This window comes from Cryptomeria japonica, chromosome 9 (genome assembly GCF_030272615.1).
Source record: "Cryptomeria japonica chromosome 9, Sugi_1.0, whole genome shotgun sequence".
Taxonomy (NCBI): domain Eukaryota; kingdom Viridiplantae; phylum Streptophyta; class Pinopsida; order Cupressales; family Cupressaceae; genus Cryptomeria; species Cryptomeria japonica.
This window is the reverse complement of record NC_081413.1, coordinates 407276254-407295677: the sequence shown is the minus strand read 5'-3', so window position 1 is coordinate 407295677 and position 19424 is coordinate 407276254. Positions and strand designations below refer to the sequence as shown.

Here is a 19424-nt window from a genome sequence, read left to right as displayed (position 1 = left end):
GGTTCATGCAAGATATCAAGCCTGTCGTCGCCACAAAAGTGAAGAATGAAGAGCAATTCGGGGTTGTGCTACTTCCAATCCAAAGGATTCAAGAAAAGCTTGCAAACAAGAACCAATACGTCATGAATGCCCGTGGAATGATACATCACCAATGGCGACCTCTGAAAGCAGTTGATGATCTCTCTTCCTATGATGCATTGATGGATGGTGAGCAAGAGTTTCTACTTGAGCATGAATGGCGCCAATTTGTCTCTATCCTTAATCCTAGTTTTGAAAATTGTTATGATTTTGATTATGGGGGTTTTGGGAAAACAACTTGCATATGGATAGATCATGGACCTAATGAATTACCCCAATTGATCATTTTGAGTGAGGTTTTGATTGAATATGAGAGTTTCCTTGTGAGAACTTTCTTTTCCATATTCAAGGATGAGTTTGCACTACTTTGGACCATCACCTTTGCCACGCTCATGTTGCATACCTTGATAAATCATGTAAAGTCATGTGCATACATCACTTCTTTGAGTCGTATAAAGTCTAAGAGTCTTGTATATAGCTTATAGTAGGTTTTCTTTCTGCATGTTTTAGATTAGAGGTTTTGAGCCTTCTTGTTAATTTTCCTGGAGTCATTTGACTCATGATCTTGGGTGGCTCAAATAGTTTAGTTGTTTTCTTTCTTTAGTTCGCTCTGCTTTTGGTTTGCCTTAGTTTAGTTTGTTTTTGTGTACTTTAGTTTAGTTTGCTTAAGAATCGGTCATTTTGCCTAGTTTAGGCGTCCTAAGTGGGAGCCTTCATTTGTGAGAAGGGTGTTTGTGTTGTTTTCTCACACACTGGCACATTTTGGATCTTATGTTTGCTCCATTTTTTAGATATCTATTCATGAAGTGCTTTTGAATCAGAGGTTATTCCTCTCTAGCTTTATCATTTGGTTAGGACTTGTACCTGACTTGGAAGAGAATCACTTTCTGTGTCTCGATACCGACATCTTTCGATTACTATATCTATACACACTAATAAACTCCGAGTCATTATGGCTTTCCAAGGGAAGTCGTGATTAGTGAAAAATCCAAAGTCTTGCTTCAACGCCATTGTAATCATCAAACCCAAGCGAGCTTTATTGCTTATGAGCCAAGGAATTGACGGAATATGAAAAGAAAAGAAAAAAAAATCCAAACAAAGAAAAATGAATGAAAATGAAATATCAAAATTGGTTACAGGAACATGCGAGTAACTCCATCAGGGCTATGGACGCTCGACTGGGAATGGAGCAATATTCGTGAGATTGCAGCGATAACCTCATCAAGGCTATAGATGTTCAACTGGCGACGAGGCTCTATCCAGGATGCTTATGGAGTTTAGACAAACTACGTAGCTAATCACGATGGAACTTGGAAGTTATGATGGTCTTGTTGAGAGGAAATGAATACAATTGCACACACATGGGTAATCAAAGACAAAGTGACTTGATCCAGTTTGGGATTCTTCTTCCACTTTGAGTATGTTTTCTAGTCTCTTGATAAGTTAGGTCAAATTTTCCGAAGATTCAAGTGTGGGTCGGGTATTTATCTTTGAAATGTTAAGAAACATTTATTCGAGGTGCCACTAGATGTTGTGATGTATTCACACATCGCCCCATTGCAAATGGGGACCCCCACTTTTTCACTTTCTAGGGTAGTTGTCTTAGCTTAGTTGTTGGTTGTTGTCGAGTTTTTGCTATTAACCTTTTGTTTGTAGTTACTCAGGAGCTGATCAAGTCTCTTTCTTAAGGATGAACTGAGGTTCAACACTTCCTTTGCCCTTCTAAGCTTTCGACCTATTTCTGTCAACACTGCCAATGGGTGCCCAAACCCAATCACCCCCATTTCCAGTCCTCACCATTGCCATCACCTTTTTCACCCCTCCATTCTTTCCATATCTCTCCCTTCATTCCATAGCCCTCCCTTACATCTCCCTTTCCACTTCAGTCTCCTTTAGTTTCCATCTCCTTCCACATCCCTCATCCCTCCATCTTCTTTCATCACCAACACCTACACCTATATTTACTCCGACCTCTACCTTCCCATGCATTCTCTAGACCTCCCTTTATTTCCTTATCTACTACCCTTCCCTTAACATACCCATCCACTATCTTATTCCCCTACCACCATACCATTTTCCTTTACCTATCACCCTACCCAACCCTCATTCCATCTTAGTCTACCCCACCTTAGCATACCCTTCCACTACCCTATATACCTCCCGTTCTACTTTACTCCCCATATATCCTAACTCCTTCCATTATCCCTTATACCTCCCACATCCTAAATCTACCTTCCCCCACGTTTCCCCTACTTTCATCCTCCATATCCCTTATGTCTCCCTTTCCCCAACATCCTCTACTTCCCTTTCACCCACGGCACTTTCCCTACCATTCTTCACTTCCACATCCCACTTCACCTAACAGTTCTCTTCCCCCATGTCATACATGTTTGGGCCCTCCCAACTCTAGGATGGAGATTTTAAAGTTTTTTAAGACCTTGTGATTTCCTCTCCCTCTCTACCCTATTACATTACTTGGGCCCCACAAGCTCCTGAGGTGGAAATTTAAAAAGTTTCTTTTAGATATTAACAATGCTGTTTTATATGCTGGACCCCACCAAGTTCTAAAATGAAAGAAGAAAAGTCTTTTTTTTAAGGCATTTTAAAGAAAAGGGAGCATCCACCTCACCATTTCTTTTGACCCCTAATAGCTCCAACCAAAGTTCCCAGACTCGGACTTGGCTCGGACTCGGCAAGGCCGACTCGACTCATGACTCGGCTATGACTCGGCGACGACTCGGCTATGACTCGGCAAAATAAAAAACCCTTGAAATTTAGAGATTTTTAACGATTTAAAACTTGTTTCATGCACCCATTATTGAATAAAGCTTAAAGACACTATAACATCATCAAATAGAAGCTGATTTGATCACATACATAAACATACATCCATCACATGCGTAGAAATGTAAATTGTAGCTGAAGGAAATAGAAAACATAGATATATAGAGTTATAAATGTTGTCAAATGTATATAAAATCCATGACATCAAATGTTCCCAAACATATATATAACTGTAAACAAAAACAAGTCTATGGCTCAGGCTCTAGCTAATCCTGAGCCTCAGAGTAGTCTGTCTGCCTCCTACAAATGCGTCTAAGGTAGGTCCTGGATGACTGAGAAGCCATAGTCTCCGCCTGTGAGGTGCCTGTGCTGGATCATGCTCTATCCTCCTCCTCTGCCATAGCCACAGCCTCAGCCTCTCTGTCTGCCTGGTCAACCCACTCATGGTCCTCCTCAGTGAAGACGGGATCGGTAGACTCAGTGATCCACTCAGACTCTGGATCGATCTCCGCTAAAGTGATCGGAGAGGAGTCAGTGTCCAAAATTTGTCTGGTCCTAAGACGAAGGTTGTAATGAACAAAAACAAGATCATTCAACCTCTCCACAGACAATCTATTACGCCTCTTCGAATGGATGTGCTCGAACATTGACCAATTGCGCTCACATCCAGAAGCACTGCATGGCTGGCTCAAAATACGGATGGCAATTTTTTGAAGGTTTGGGGTTGAGGGCCCAAACATTTGCCACCATCTATCTGAAATAACGAAAAAGAAAAAAAAATCAAACTCATTTCCAACTTTAAGGCTAGATTATAAAATCAAAAATTAAAATGCATAAGCCATAAACTTAAGAATCTTAAGTTTACATATATTTCTACCTGGCTGCAATTGTGTTCGAGCCTCTATGCACATGCTGCTTGAGAAGATTGCCCCTTCTCGATTATTATATTTATCCAGCTGGAGCGTTGTTCTTGAGGCTGTGCCATCAGTACACAACTTTTGAACCACTGTATACAGGCCACTAAGAACCTCCTCATCTGCCTTGAAGTCATCACGGAATCGAAATGCCGGATTGAGGTAATAGGCTGCTGCATGGATGGGCCTGTGAAGCTGGTTCTGCCATCTCCTATCAATAATCTCCCAAATGGGGCCATACTTATCCTCATCTCCTGCATATATGGACCTAATGGCCTCCTTGGCCCTATCCATACCCTCATATATATAGCCCATAGAGGGCTTCTCCCCATCAACAACTCGTAGGAGAACTACGAGGGGCTCAGTGACCTACACATAATGTTAAACAAAAACAATTAAGTCACAAATTAAATTAAAAAAAAAGAAAAATTGCAAAGTTAAATTGTTAATAAATTAAAATTAAATTACTAAATAGTAGATACTAGATAGTAGATACTAAATGTTAAATTGTAATAAATTTACCTGCACGGTTTCTCCACAGGGGGTCCAAAAACCTGACTCATCAAAAATGCAATTTACCACATCTATCCCTGCAGTGGTTGTAGCATAGGATGAGGAAGTCCACTCCTCACCAACAAACATACGCCTCAAAGCCGCCTTTGATTTTATCAAGGATTTCAGTTTGAGGAAGTTTGAGGCAAACCTCGTGATGCCTGGACGAGCCAACTCCTTTTGCCTCGTGTATTGCCTCATAATGCTAAGGACCAATGCATGATTGTAGATAAACTTGCTGATATATTTGGCCCTTTCAACTATTGATTTCACCCATTCAAGCTTACCAATATCCTCCAACATGAGGTCAAGGCAATGGGCCGCACAAGGAGACCAAAAAATTTTCGGGTGCCTCTCCATCAAAAGTTTACCTGCAGCAATTTTAAGTTAATTAGAAATTTTGATGTGTTAAGAAAATTTTAAATAATCATAGATGCCTCTCCATCAAGACTTGAAAAGTTCAAAATTTACCTGCAGCAACATAACTTGCTGCATTATCTGTCACCACCTGCACCACATTTTCTTCCCCCACCTCTTGTATGACTTCCTCAATAGCCTCACATAAGTATGTGGCATTTTTCACATGTGAGGAAGCATCAATAGATTTCAAGAACATGGTAGATCCTGAAAATAGAGTTTCAAACTTTCAACAAATCAAAATTTAATTTATTCAATGCATTTAGGGAAGTACAAATTAGAATGAATCATAATCAATCACCTCCGCAGGAAACAAGAAAATTTAGGAGTGTTCTATTCCTCCTATCCGTCCAACCATCTGTCATGATGGTGCAACCCTTTTCTCTCCAAGACTGTCAGTGGTCCTCTAGCTCAACTTTCATATCCTCAACCATTTGTAACAAGAGGGGGCCACTTAACTCAACATCGGTAGGGGCTTTAAACCCCGCACCACAAATGGTTATGGAATCTACCATGCCTTGCCAATAAGGAGACCTGTCACAAATAGATTATGATTAGACAAAGTAAAATTCAACTTCAAACTATAAATTTACTTTTAAACTTAAAGCAATCAAATCAAAAAGAATTACCTGGCTGCAATAAATGGAATGTTGCAAAAGTACCAAAACTTGCAAATTTGTTTTCTTGCAGCATCATGAACCTCCTTGTTCCAACCCATACCCTCAAGCGAGGGTTGTGCCCCAGGAGTACTACGCGGCACAAAATAACTATCCAACCTGGATTTCCGAACTCTAGGGCCAAAGGTAATAGTGCCACCAGGAGGAGTAGAAGTAGAAGCACTAGCACTAGCAGAAGCACTAGCACTAGCAAAAGCACTAGGGTGAAAGGGAGGCATGGAAGAACCCTCTCCAACACAGCCTACGGATGTGGATGCGGATGCGGATGCGGATGCAGATGCGGATGTGGGTGCATGGGAGCCAATAGCACTTAACTCTTCCAATTGCCTCTTCTTAGTTAACTTTTCTTGTTCATGTGTTTCTAATTGGACATAACAGAAACGTTTTGCCTCAGGAGTTTGTAATTTGCATACCTCAATATCATGGCCAGGTATGCCGGCAATATGGTATTTAAATCTATTGATGCCACCAAAATTAATTTCTTTACAAAAAAAACATTTTGTTTGATTTTTTTGTCTGCCAATAAAGTCTTCAGTATATTTCCAAGCCTCATCCTTTTTAGGCATTGTGAAAAATGAATGTTTTTTAAACGTGAAAGCTGCTGCAATAAGAAAATTTAATAAAGTTATAAACTAATAGAAAAAATCAGGAAACCCTACTTTAAAAAAAAATAAAATTGTAAATACATGTTTACAATTTTTTTCTAAAAAAATGTAGGGTTTGCACTTTGCCATTATTCTACTTCTCTCATTGTAATTAAGCTAAAAAAATAAAAACATTCAAGATTTGGAAAGTTAACTGTTAAACTAAAAAAAAATTAACAAACAAATGAAAAAAATCCATTAACATACTTAAAAAAACAAGCAAAATCTACCTTACCTCTTTCAAATGAGTTGAGAAGTCTTGCTTTGGACTCCTTGATGCTCTCAATGCAAGCCTATGGCCTCCCCAATGTGATTTGTGGTCTCCTTGATGCTCTTCTTCCTTGCTGATTGCAAACCTATGGCCTCTTGTTTTCCTTCCTCTCTCTCACTTTTCCTCTCTTCTTCTCACAAATAACAATTAAAAGACCTTTTAGGGTTATACCAAAGAGAATGGAAAAAAAAAACAAATGAAAAAGCTCTTTTTTTTTTTGTTTTTTTAAGTTCGAATTATGCCTATCGCGCGGCCGAGTCCTGGACCTCGGACTCGGCGAGTTTTGGCAAAACTCGCCTGACTCGCGAGTCAGGCGAGTTTTGCCCAAAACTCGCCGAGTCAGAGCGGCGAGTCGGCAAAACTCGCCGAGGTTGGCTCGACTCGCCAACTCGGCGAACTCACCTGACTCGCGGCGAGTTTGGGGACTCTGGCTCCAACACATGCCACGATGAAGCACAAGGCAAAAGGTCGCAGCATTGAATAAGGAAACTGGCCTTTGAAGTAAAAAATGAGTAATCTAAACAAAAACATTGGGGGGATTTAAATTCAAAATCAGATCATAAAAGATCATAAGTAAATGACAAGGTTGTTTCCCCCTTGGGGTGTCAGGTTAAGACATTGCATAAATGACAGAAGTACACAGAATATATGGAACTCACAAGTGTTCTATTGATTCATAATAAGCCAATACATACAATGATAGCAATATGTTCGACTACAATAGCATGTCCAAAGACTGGAAACAGATACAATATAAAGGAGTCTGGTCAATTACCCGGTGCCAACTGCCGACAACCGATGGGTTAATTGCCAACGCTAACACAATTTACCTTAATGCTTAATTACCCGACAACAAAGGCAAAGATACGAATTCATATTTGAATTCAGGTAATCAGATTTTAAGGACAATTCAGGAGGTGCAGATTTAAGTGAATAATCTAACAGACATGGATTATAATCTACATCAGATTCTGAAATCAAGTATATGCAGTCCTGATATGAATTCAAGCAGAGAATAATGCAATCTGGTGAAGAAGATCAAATTTAAGCCAAATCAGAGAATAAGGGAAGCAATTCTTGAGGACAAACAAGCTGTTCATATTCCAATCTGGCTGTTTTCCTACCTAATTTTGTGCAGGTCCAGACCTGATATGTCATTTATAGGTCTAAAAATGCATTTGCAGATTTGAATTATCATGTGCAGAACCCAGTGGTGCTATTTCCAGATGTTGAAGAGTTTCATGAAGTGAATCCTGTGAATTATCTCACATTTCTTTAGCTTGATGTTTTTGTTCACAATTTTGATCTAAGTGTTTTTTTAGTCTCTTAGGTTTGGTATGAATATGGAAGGCTAGAAAGATGAGCATTCAAGGAAACATAGAAAACTAGTCAGGTGGAGAAATCAAGAAGATCAAATTCAAGATAAGCAACTCATATTTCAAGACAACATCAAGCTGGAAGATAGCTATTCATATATGACTTCTGTTGCCACTCCAAAAACCTGAATCTACTTCCATTGCTCTTCAAAAAGCCAGAACTACTTCCTTTGCCAAGCAATGATCTTCATCTTTTCAATCACCGATCTGGCCTACAATACATATTCTTTTGACTATGTAGAAGTCTGATTTGGACACAGAGACTTCTTTTCACTTCCTAACTCGCTAACCTTGCTCATTGGCATAATATAAACAAGTAAAGGGGATCGAATTAATGGAGATTTTGATAAAGAGCTGCTGGAGATGGTGATTTTAAGTGACTTCCATTACTCTTGGATAAGAGCGAACTTTTCAAGTGCACTTCCATTGGTCAAGTTTAGGAGCCAACTTCTTAGTAGGCACTTCCATTGCCTTAGTTTTGAAGCGATCTTCCTTAGCTTGCATTTTGGAGCAATTTTCATTGCACTTAGGTTGAAGGGATCTTTTGATTGCATTTCTATTGCTACTCCTTAGGAGCGAAGTTCACTTCCATTGCCTCCATTTTCGAGTGAAGTTTTTTAGTCCACTTCCATTGCTCCCCATGTGGAGCAACCTTCCATTGCTATTGGTTTGGAGCGAACATTTTTTAATGAGCTTGCTTTGCTCCTCAATTGGAGCGAAGTGCATTTCCATTGCTCCTCAATTCGAGCGAAGTTCACTTCCATTGCCCAAGTCTTGCAGCGAACTTCCCTTTTTGCTTATTGAAAAATCCTAATGAAGGGGTATTTAGGCACCAAAACTGAAGTGTTTAAAAATCAGTCAAGTCGGCCCTATAAGAAATAAAGTTTTTTGTGCTATACCTTACCAAGTCGGCCAAGGGAGGAAAAGACACACCTATTCTTTAAGCACCTATAAAGAGGCATTCAAAATTAGTCATTTGAATCATCATTTCAAATCAAATTCTTCCTCTAAAAGAGCAGAGCAGCAAATTAGATTAGATGTAAAGGTCAAAGATCAAGAACTAATGCAAGGAGTGATAAATGAAGAGGGAGAAAACTTCACAACTTAAAAGGATATCAAATCATGCAAAAGGAGATTCAACAATACAATGAGGAGCACTTCCAGTTTGTTATAAGGATGGAAAGCTAGGAAGGAGAAGGACAACTCCAGCAATCAAGATCAAAGATCAAAACAAAATGAATGGGACTTCAAGATGATTGAATCTAGCGATAAAGAGTATCAATCAAAGCAAACTTGTTCATCATTAGAGGCAGATACCATCAGCAGAAAGTTGAATCTGGAGTTGAAGCCAACTTTAATATCCATTTGAGCAAACTTGAACAGAAAGATCAGACTTGCAAAACCGATCCATAAAGTGGATATCAGACCTGACTCGTAGTTGAAAATAAGACCTACATCATATCAAGGTCATCCCCAATAAGCAGATTGAAGGTTTTGATGCAAGGAATTCACCAGAAACCAAAGATCCCACAATATGAAGTTGAAGATCATGAATAAGGAAAGATCAACCATCATCATCACTACTGAAGCTTGTCATGTGGAGTATCAGGAGACATCGGTTGAGACATCAACACTTGCTTGTAATCTTGAGTATCAAATCTATCAAGTACAAGTGCGAATTGAGGTGGCATCCCAGTCACTACTCAACCAATTAAAAGAGTTCCACATCAGTGTGTCTAGATGCAATCTACCTAACTCACCCATGGGGACACAAACTCCAATGTACCTACCCCCACTATCTATTCGCCAAATATTTGAGCGAGAACATGTGTCCAAATCTTGCAATTATTTAATTGGCTAAGAAGAGTTTGTTGTAACAAACCCTAATTATGGTTTTCATCTTGTAATCTTGGCCATTAATCTCAAATAGATCTGACCTTTTGAATTGTAATGAGCTCTCTATATAAGGCGTAAAATTCTCATTTATAAAGGTTAATAGTCAATAGGAGGTTTATAAGAGTAAAAAATAATTAAATCATTAGAATATTAGTTAGATTAGGAGAAGGCAAAGACTGTTGTCAAAATCTTGTTGTAAAGAGCAAATGATTTCATTGAAGCTATGGTGAATTAATGTGTTACTTCAACAAGTCGCATGGTCTCTACTTCTCAATTCGTTTTCTTTCATGTTGATTAGTTGACTGATAGAGCGTTGTGCATGATTCATGGTGAAACTCTTAATCCATACCACTAGCAGTTTGTTGATTGCAAATTCGCCTTGTGTGGTCAACTGGAACACTTGAATGAGCTTAAGTTCAATTGCTATTCAATCATTGATATGCATTCAATTAATGGTGTCTATGCTTGATAATGATTTGAAAACCATCTAATTTCCATAGAAGATCGCACTATGTAATATCCCTTGTCTAGTCTGATGTAAAATTTGTCATTTATGGCCCAAGGAATATTGTCAAATAGTTTTCATACATGCTGAAATCTATCATATACTGATTACAATGGATGTAGGAAGATGCATAAACAATCAACAATGAAGAATACACCTTAAATGCACTCTAAATTAAGAATGGACATTTTATCAAACACTTGCCATACATGCTTCAGAATAACAAAACTAATTAACCAATACTGCTGTCATAAGTTCTGATTACAATTTCAGACTTTTACAATTGGCACAATAGCATTTATTACTCAGACCTAATTGGCTGATGAAGCATTCTAATAGCTGGCACTAATTTTTGAACATAATGTACTCATAAAATTGACTGAACATAGACCAAGAATGATCAAGAACCTGATTTTGCTGATGCCAAATGAATGAAGCTCCTTCAACAATGATTGCTGATTTAATTTAGGATTTTTGGAGACCTCTATGGTGGAAATCACCCCCTCGGTAGCTGGCCGCCCTGTCCTAGAAGTTGCAGATGTAAAATAAAATAAAATTGTCCAACTTCAGCTCCAAATTTGTTATAGAATTGATTGTCTCGGACTCATGAAGTCAATGCACCAATGCCCATAAAATTCTGATCATCCAGCAATGAGTAATGAGTAAAAATGTGAGGATCAATAGGTCTAATCGACCTCCATGGCAGACCTGGAAATGATATCAGAATGTGCCTTCAATCTACTCAAAAATGCTCCCAAATGAATCACTTTGAGTCCTTGATGATAAATTGGTGACAATATGATCTCTTATAAGCAAATTGTAATTCATACCCTAGCCGTGGCAGATCTGAAGATGACTGATATTAACTCAGTAAACTGAAGGTATAGACAGCATCAATGTAGAACACCCCTTGGTGACTACCACACCAATATGTCCCCTCTTGATTCCACCAAATCGTACTTTAGGAAGTTAGCCTTTGGCTACAATATAAGAACAATTAGAAAGACCGAAATGTCTTTCTCTCTCAGCTGCAAATTTGTCTTCGAAAGAAGACTTCACAAATTAGGTGCTGATGTAGATTCCGTCACGAATCCACTCCCAAGAAGAAGAACTAGGGTTTCGTCCAGCCCTTCAATCAATTTGTTGAAGGTTTGCGTCCTCAAAGATTCAACAAAGCATTAGATAGTTCATCAAATCCATAATCCAAATCTGCTTTGAAGCTTCATCTTGATCTCCTTAAATATTTTTTAACCCCAACATCCAGAAGCTTCTAAAAGTGACTTCATGAAATAATATTTAAATTGTCCCTTTATTAAATTAATTAAATATAAAGTCATCTTTAATTTTTAATTTATTCGATAACTTTATAAATAATTAACTCAATATTATTAATTAAAATAATTAATCAAGCTATCTATAAAATATATCAATAATTTGGACAACTTAATTAATTAAATTAATTAATTAGTTTCTCTCCAAAAATGGGGACATTACAATCCGCCCCTCCTGAAATTGCTTGTCCCCAAGCAATCTCGGCTGCAAGAAAAACTCTACTCCTCCTGGATCCCAAAGGAAAATATGTGTAATGTCCCTGTCGTCACCAAACAGCTCCTATAGCACCAGCACTAACACCACCAACTGAATATGTTGGATCAACTCAACAGCTGATGTGAACCATGCCAAAGAAAGATGTGCAATGGGAACCCAAGTAAGGAAGCCATCAATCAGTGACGAATCTAAGATGATGAAATCACCTACCAACAAGTAGATAGATGTCATATCATATGAAATGGACAACATATCCAAAGATGGATAAAACACTTGAGTAGTTGATCCAGAGTTCCCAAACTCGCCGCGAGTCAAGCGAGTTCGCCGAGTTGGTGAGTCGAGCCAAGCTCGGCAAGTTTTGCTGACTCGGGACTCGGACTCGGCGAGTTTTGACCATAACTCGCCTGACTCGCGAGTCAAGCGAGTTATGGCAAAACTCGCCGAGTCCAAGCTCCAAGACTCGGCCACGACAGGTCAATGTTTTGACTTGTTTGACAAGTTTTTCTCTCCGTCAGGATTCATATATGGAATATAACATTTAAGTATAAGTGACATTTCCTTATGTCTTTTCTCTTTCTTATACTTCAAGTTATATTCCATATATATTGTCAGGATGTTTGAGAGTGGTTTCGGACCTCCATGAGTTATAATGCAAAAACTAGTTTTTGGAGGATCCTTCAAATTTCCAGACTTAGTCAAATTTCAAGCCATTTCAGGATCAGGATGGCATTCCAGACTTTTAAGGCGAGTTCACTCTGACCTTGATGTAAGGGACGAGACCTAGGAGGACACTATGCATTACACCAAGGTTTGATTTAGCAACATGAAGCGTGACCAGATAGTACACAAAAACCCTAGGAATGATCTAAATAACCCCTAATCACTCAACTGACCTAACCTCCTTCAGTCCACCTTGAGGAGATCCACTTGAATTGATGACCTTTGAGAAACTCAATACCTTCAATGCAAAGGCTAAGACACTAAAACGACCAACAACAAAACTAAAAGAGCTAACCCTAGAAAGCAAAAAGTGGGGGTCTTCATTTGCAATGGGGCGATGTGTGAGTACCTAACAACAGGGATGTTTCTTAAAATTTTGAAAAAAGAGGGTGAGTTGGGGACATTTCCTACCTATCCCCACATCCCAAAAAATCCCGCCATGGGGCACAAGGTTATTTTTGGCAAGGGACATGTCTCTGAAGAGCATAATTTCAAACCCTTATGGCCTCACAATTCCCCCTTCCATCCAACATATATATAGCCTAAAAACTAAGAGGTCCAAGAAAGACCAAGGTCAACTATAGTCCCAAGGTAAAATCTAAGTTCAACAAGCACGCTATTTAATGCTACCATACACAAGCACTCCTTACAGTTTCCAAGTGAAGATGTTCATGATGTCTCATGTTGGTGCTCCCAAAATTTCAATTTGGCCAAAGAAAATACTAAACAGAAGCCCCAAACAAGTAGATACTCTACCAACATGCCTTTCATGGCATAACAAGCTAGCACACATTATAATTGGGCTTTATTCAATAATGGGTGCATGAAACAAGTTGAAAATTGTTAAAAATCTCTTAATTTCAAGGGTTTTTTTATTTTGCCGAGTCATTGCCGAGTCGTTGCCGAGTCATAGCCGAGTCACGAGTCGAGTCGGCCTTGCCGAGTCCGAGCCGAGTCCGAGTCTGGGAACTTTGAGTTGATCCACTATAAGTTTCGTCACAAAAATCATCATTACCCTCAACAAAATTTTCAGAATTAGACAAACTTTGCATAATTTTTACTATGGAGTGTCGAATGTCATGAATGTGTTGGATGGAGCTTGGTTTGTTGAGCCAACAACTTTGCTTGCTTTGCCTTTTCTAGCCATCCATCGATCAACCTTTGGGACTGCTCCAAAGTGCCTGAAACTTATCCCGAAATGAGGTGCATCTTCAAAATTTCCATGACCTCTACATGCATCATGTGTAACAACCATAGTATCACTTATGTCAATCCTTTTTCCATATTTAAAAGTTGCCATATCATGAGAAAGTGAAGACATATTGCTGCATTGTGTACAACATTCGCCCTTTTCAAGCACTTCTTCAATGCAAGCTTCATGCCCCACGCTTGTAGACTCATCTTCACAAATTCTTCCATGTATAGGGACTGCAATCTCATGAGAAGTATAGAACATAATGCTTCTGTCCTCAAACAAATCAGTGATGATATCATGCCATTGCAAAGTGTCTCCTTCATCATGAGTAGTCAAAACTCTAGTGGCTGCTCCATTAAAAAGAGGGTCAATTTCCACATCTATCCAAGTCTGATATAGAAAATGAGAATGCTCATGATTTGAATTCATCCCTCCAAGCTCATCTTTAACACCCAATTCTTGAGTGCCATCTAGAGATAATTCCAAGGTATCATCATTCCCATGATGAAGTGAAGATATGTGTCTGCTGTCATCTGTATACTTGTCATATTCTTCAAGCTTCACAAGTGCATCTCTATTGGAATTTCCATCCTCAACACTAGCACTTGGTGAACCAACACTTGAAGACTCGTCTTCACAAGTTCTCTCATGTATAAGAGCAGCAGTCTCATAAGATAGAGGAGGAATATCACTGTCCCAATTCTGATTTCTAGAATCTTCTTTTTTATTGTAGTCATCAATTACTATCAAGTCTTGATTTCTCTCATCTTCTTCTCTAGGATAGCTGCTACAAGGGACTAATTTTCTAACTGTCCTTGGCTGCCATAGTCTGATTTTTCATCATGTGAAGGTGAAGAAGAAATATGATCATCCAAGCCATTGCCACCCATATCATTAACATGCTCTCTACTAGCCTCCAATGTAGAAGTCTCAAGTGAAATTTCTTGCACAAATGATGTAGACAACTCATTCTCCATGGTTGTCTTCATGACCTCTTTAGTTGCATCAGCATGTCTAACAAAGTCATCATATAAATTCCTAACTATCATGGGTGAAGTAACTCTATTCCTTTTATTTCCCAAACATTCTTCAAATTCCCTGTTGTGTTTCCGGATCACTCAATAATTCATACAAGTTTTGCATCAAATCAATAGTGGATTTGTCAAAGGCCATCTTTCCCTCTGTTCTGATTGTAAGAGACTTCCCCAATAGGATGGCAGGATCATAGCTCTGATACCACTGTAATATCCCTTGTCCAGTCTGATGTAAAATTTGTCGTTTATAACCCAAGTAATATTGTCAAACAGTTTTCAAACATGCTGAAATTCATCATATACTGATTACAATGGATGTAGGAAGATGTATAAACAATCAACAATGAAGAATACACCTTAAATGCACTCTAAATTAAGAATGGACATTTTATCAAACACTTGCCATACATGCTTCAGAATAACAAAACTAATTAACCAATATTGCTGTCATAAGTTCTGATTACACTTTCAGACTTTTACAATTGGCACAGTAGCACTTATTACTCGGACCTATTTGACTGATGAAGCATTCTAATGGCTGCCACTAATTTCTGAACATAATGTACTCAGAAAATTGACTGAACATAGACCAAGAATGATCAAGAACCTGATTTTGCTGATGCCAAATGAATGAAGCTCCTTCAACAATGATTGCCGATTTAATTTAGGAGTTTTGGAGACCTCTATGGTGGAAATCGCCCCCTAGGTAGCTGGCCGCCCTGTCCTAGAAGTTGCAGATGTAAAATAAAATAAAGTTGTCCAACTTCAGCTCCAAATTTGTTATAGAATTAATTGTCTCGGACTCACGAAGTGAATGCACCAATGCCCATAAAATTTTGATCATCTAGCAATGAGTAATGAGTAAAAATGTGAGGATCAATAGGTTTGATCGACCGCCATGGCAGACCTGGAAATGACCTCAGAATGTGCCTTCAATCTACTCCAAAATGCTCCCAAATGAATCGCCTTGATTTCTTGATGATAAATTGGTGACAATATGATCTCCTATAAGCAAACTGTTGGTTGAAAATTTTGTACACTTGGGGAAATATACAAAATTGTGGCTTCAACCACAGTGTGTGAGTAAAACTCTCCTAATTAAGGAAAGGCTCCCCCTATCTATATCTAATCTAAAACTAAACAGGATGAAACATCAGTCTTTCTTCTTTCTTCAAGAAAGCCAATATCCTTTTCTCTTCACAGAAAAGTGATAGCAAGTTAACTTAGAACAGCAATGACAACTTTTTGAAATAAAATGACAGAAAGGAAATGAAGTTTCCTGAAAGCTCAAAGACTTCCGTCACTTCCTTCGAGACGGGATAGCAATATCAAGCTCAAAAACTTGAATATACGAAGTCCTATCTACCCTTTTCTATGCTAATATTATCAAGAACAAATTATAGCAACACAAAGTCTGAAATATCTTATTCTCTTTTACACAAAACAGTAAGAACTAGTATGAGCTCAAAGACTCACAACTATTTCTTATCACAACATCTATTTCTAATCTCTTTCAAGAACAAGTGTAAGCACAAAGTCTTACAACTCTTCATAAAAGAATGTTTACTCTAATTGATATTAACCTCCAATACTTGTGGCACAAAGACTGCAAATCAAATTCGATTAATCTCTCTAAGAAACACTTGCAAGAAAGATAGTATGGAACACAAACTCAAGAATGTAGCACAAAGACTCAAAACTTGAGCAATCTTCTTCTATTCCTTTCAATTCTTGAATTTACACATAAAAGCTCAAAGACTTCTTTGCTGCAAATTTGGCAGAGTTTTTGCTCGCTTTCTAAAAGATGAAAATTACAATAGACCCCCTCAAGTATTTATAGGAGAGGAGTCTTGAGAAAAAGGTGGGAGAATCCTAACTAACTTGAGAAATTCTCTCAACCATCAAGACTTATTCAATAACTAACTATGATTTATTCAAAGTTACAAGTCCTATTCTAAATTGACTTGTAACTCGTATACTTGTAATTACAAAAGTGCAAGTAATGACTTAGCTTGCAATTTACAAAATGTTTTTTCAAGTAAACATGTCAAAAGAGAAACTACAACTAAAAGATTACAATTCTGAAAATGCAACTAAGTGTTGAAAAACACTTAGGTTGCAGCATGTGAAGACATGAATCCTTCGAACTTCTGGATGATCATTTGCAGCTCATCAGGATTCGGTTCATGGGTATTCTTCGCCATGATCATTTGTTCTCTAAGAGCTCCTAGATACACAGCCCTCGAAGGAATAACCTGATGTTCTAGAAGAACACTCAACTTTTGTTGAGGAATCTTGAGCCATGTTGTCAAGCTATCTTCCACCTTTTCCAAGTTCTGTTTGAAAGTACCAGAAACCTGGTTCAATTGTTCCTCAATGGTCTTCAATTTGACCACCATTTGAAAAACCTCCTTCAAGACCTGTGCACATAAATCATGAAGCTGATCTACCCAAGATTCCAATGCTTGTACCTTTTGAGCAGCTCTCTCAACTCCTTGAATTCATTCTTGTGGACCGGAAGAACGTGAAGGATTGCTCCTTTCACTAGCGGATCTTGTAATCCTTTGAACAGTTGCAACTAGTTTCCTGTTCTCTTCTTCTAGCTTGTCCTTCTTTGCTAAAATCTCATCATATCACTGTACTAGTGAAGCTATGAACTGTTGGGCATCATGCTTGACCACTTCATGCATTTGCTTACCCAACTCTACCTTTGTGACCCTGTAATCAGTAGTTTGCATTTCCTGATGTGGCTTGTCTACAAGAGGCTCAACAATTTCTGCCACCTTCATCTTGTTACTGTCAACTGTTACCCTTGAGATCATCTTGGCTCTTTTAGCAACCCTGGGCCTTGATTGCTTAAGCTGCTGATAATCAAAGACATCAGGAGAAATTTCCCGCTTCTTTCTCTTGGGAGTGAAAGAACTGAGCCATGGAGGTAAATCCATTAGCTCTCCTTCAATAGCAGCTGAAAGTAGAGGAGAAGCAGTTTCTGTTTGAACAATTGTGGTCATCCTGGGGGAAGTATCTATTTGGGTGGCAACCATGGCTTTCTCAATAACCAAAGGGCATGAAGATTGTCTCATAAACTCTTCAAAGCCGGAAGTAGAGGTATCAATCTCTGACAAATGAATACATGCAGGAGTATCGTCGAAGGTTTCCAGCAAACTCTCTTGTTGATGATCAAGAGGTGGCTCAACTGCTGAAATTGGAACGACATTCTGAGGGGAGTCATCCGCTACTGTGTCAGGAGGAGATAAAGGTAGCTCCATGGGGATTGAAGAAGGGACCTCATGAGGTGACTCCGAAGTTAGTGACTAAGGAGCATCATCTGACTGTTGTTCTTCCTCTGGATCTTCAGGATCAATCACATGAATGTGAAGCTGGGATTTCTCCTTTCTACGAACTGTCGCCTCCTCAGGAGGAAGCACCATTTCCTGACTAACCCGCAACTTGATTCTTGTGCCCGAAGATGATGCACCTTCTTTATTATCTATCTGGATTTTAGACTTGCGTCTGAGGGGTCCTATAGAATCATCTTCTCTCCCAACCTTGATCTTGATGAATCTAACACCACTACCTTTGAGCCAAGTATTGGTGTTAGCTAGGATAGGCTGAAATCTCTCAAGAATGGAAGAGCATTCTTTGCGTGACCACTGAATTAATGGAAGTGGGGCTTCATCAACTCTTTGTGAAACATATTCTGGATCAAGCACATTCCCATCATCAATCATTCCTTGTGGAATGTCCACTAGGTTCAAATCAATAATCTGCTCAAGGGTGAGCCTACAATAATCCATCTTATGAACCTCCTTTTCTATACGAAGATCCACCCAAATATCCTCTATGGGATGCACATGTATGAAGGACTTTTTGATTCTCTCCTTCATACCTCGGTAGTCAAAATCTGCTCTTGACTTAAATCTTTTGAGTTTTATCTCCTGCATTTCGGTTTCCATAGCTTTGGATTTGGTGGATGTAATGAGGGAGTACCAGCCAATCTTCAATGGTTTAGTTGTATAAATCCCCATCCCGACCTTATGCTTGACAACTTGATGTGCATGAACAGCCATGATCTGTCTTCCCAACTCCATAAGAATAATCTTATCAGTTGAGTATCTATGGAGCATGTATGGCTGCTCGTTGTTGTTAGATAGCTCAAATAACCAAAGGACAACTAAGAGGTTGGGGGGGGGGGGGGGGTGAGAATCAGTTGTCACCGGATTACAGAACTTTAAGCATTTAAATCCTTATTACCGAAACACATATACTCAATAACGGAATGCATAAACCAAATACCGGAATAACTGATATAGCAATTAAACATATACATAAATCACAGAACAGTTACCATCCATCCAAAACACATGACACCAAGATTTGTACGTGGAAAACCCAGTAAAGGGAAAAACCACGGTGGGAAGTTGTTGATGTGTATTTTGTACACGACCAAACATAGAATAAAATACCTAAAAGGTACCTTATCCTCTCTTGAACAAAGTTCCCGACTGCTGAAGATCTCGCCGAAGGATCAGTCGAGGCAACTCCAAGGTTCTGCTTTGTAGGATCTCTACTCGCGGATAAGCTCTTCGCGGTATGATGTGATTTTGCTGGAATCACAAGGGGACTTACACTCAATGACCTAAACGTCTGATTTGCTGGAATCACAAGTCCTATTAACTAACTGGAAGACAAACAAATGACAAAAGATGCAGGGTTCAGGACGTCTACTCTACTACCTAGAATGCGAAAAAATGGATGAATGACTCGGTGGAGTCCTATTGGGCTGGGTCTCACCATCAGGCTTGAACAATTC

The 19424-nt window shown here is 38.9% G+C and overlaps 1 protein-coding gene and 1 long non-coding RNA gene across 3 annotated transcripts in view; both read right to left on the bottom strand.

The window, feature by feature from the left end:
* LOC131073324 (phytochromobilin:ferredoxin oxidoreductase, chloroplastic) overlaps window positions 1–19424 on the bottom strand; it is a 203512-nt gene that overhangs the window by 26304 nt on the left and 157784 nt on the right. The gene's annotated exons all lie outside the window — the stretch shown is intronic.
* On the bottom strand, window positions 4519–6609 carry LOC131858081 (uncharacterized). Its single transcript, XR_009358882.1, has 5 exons — window positions 6302–6609; window positions 5375–6020; window positions 5047–5279; window positions 4800–4952; window positions 4519–4699 (listed from the first exon to the last, which is right to left on the bottom strand). It is a non-coding gene; the product is annotated as an uncharacterized LOC131858081 (long non-coding RNA).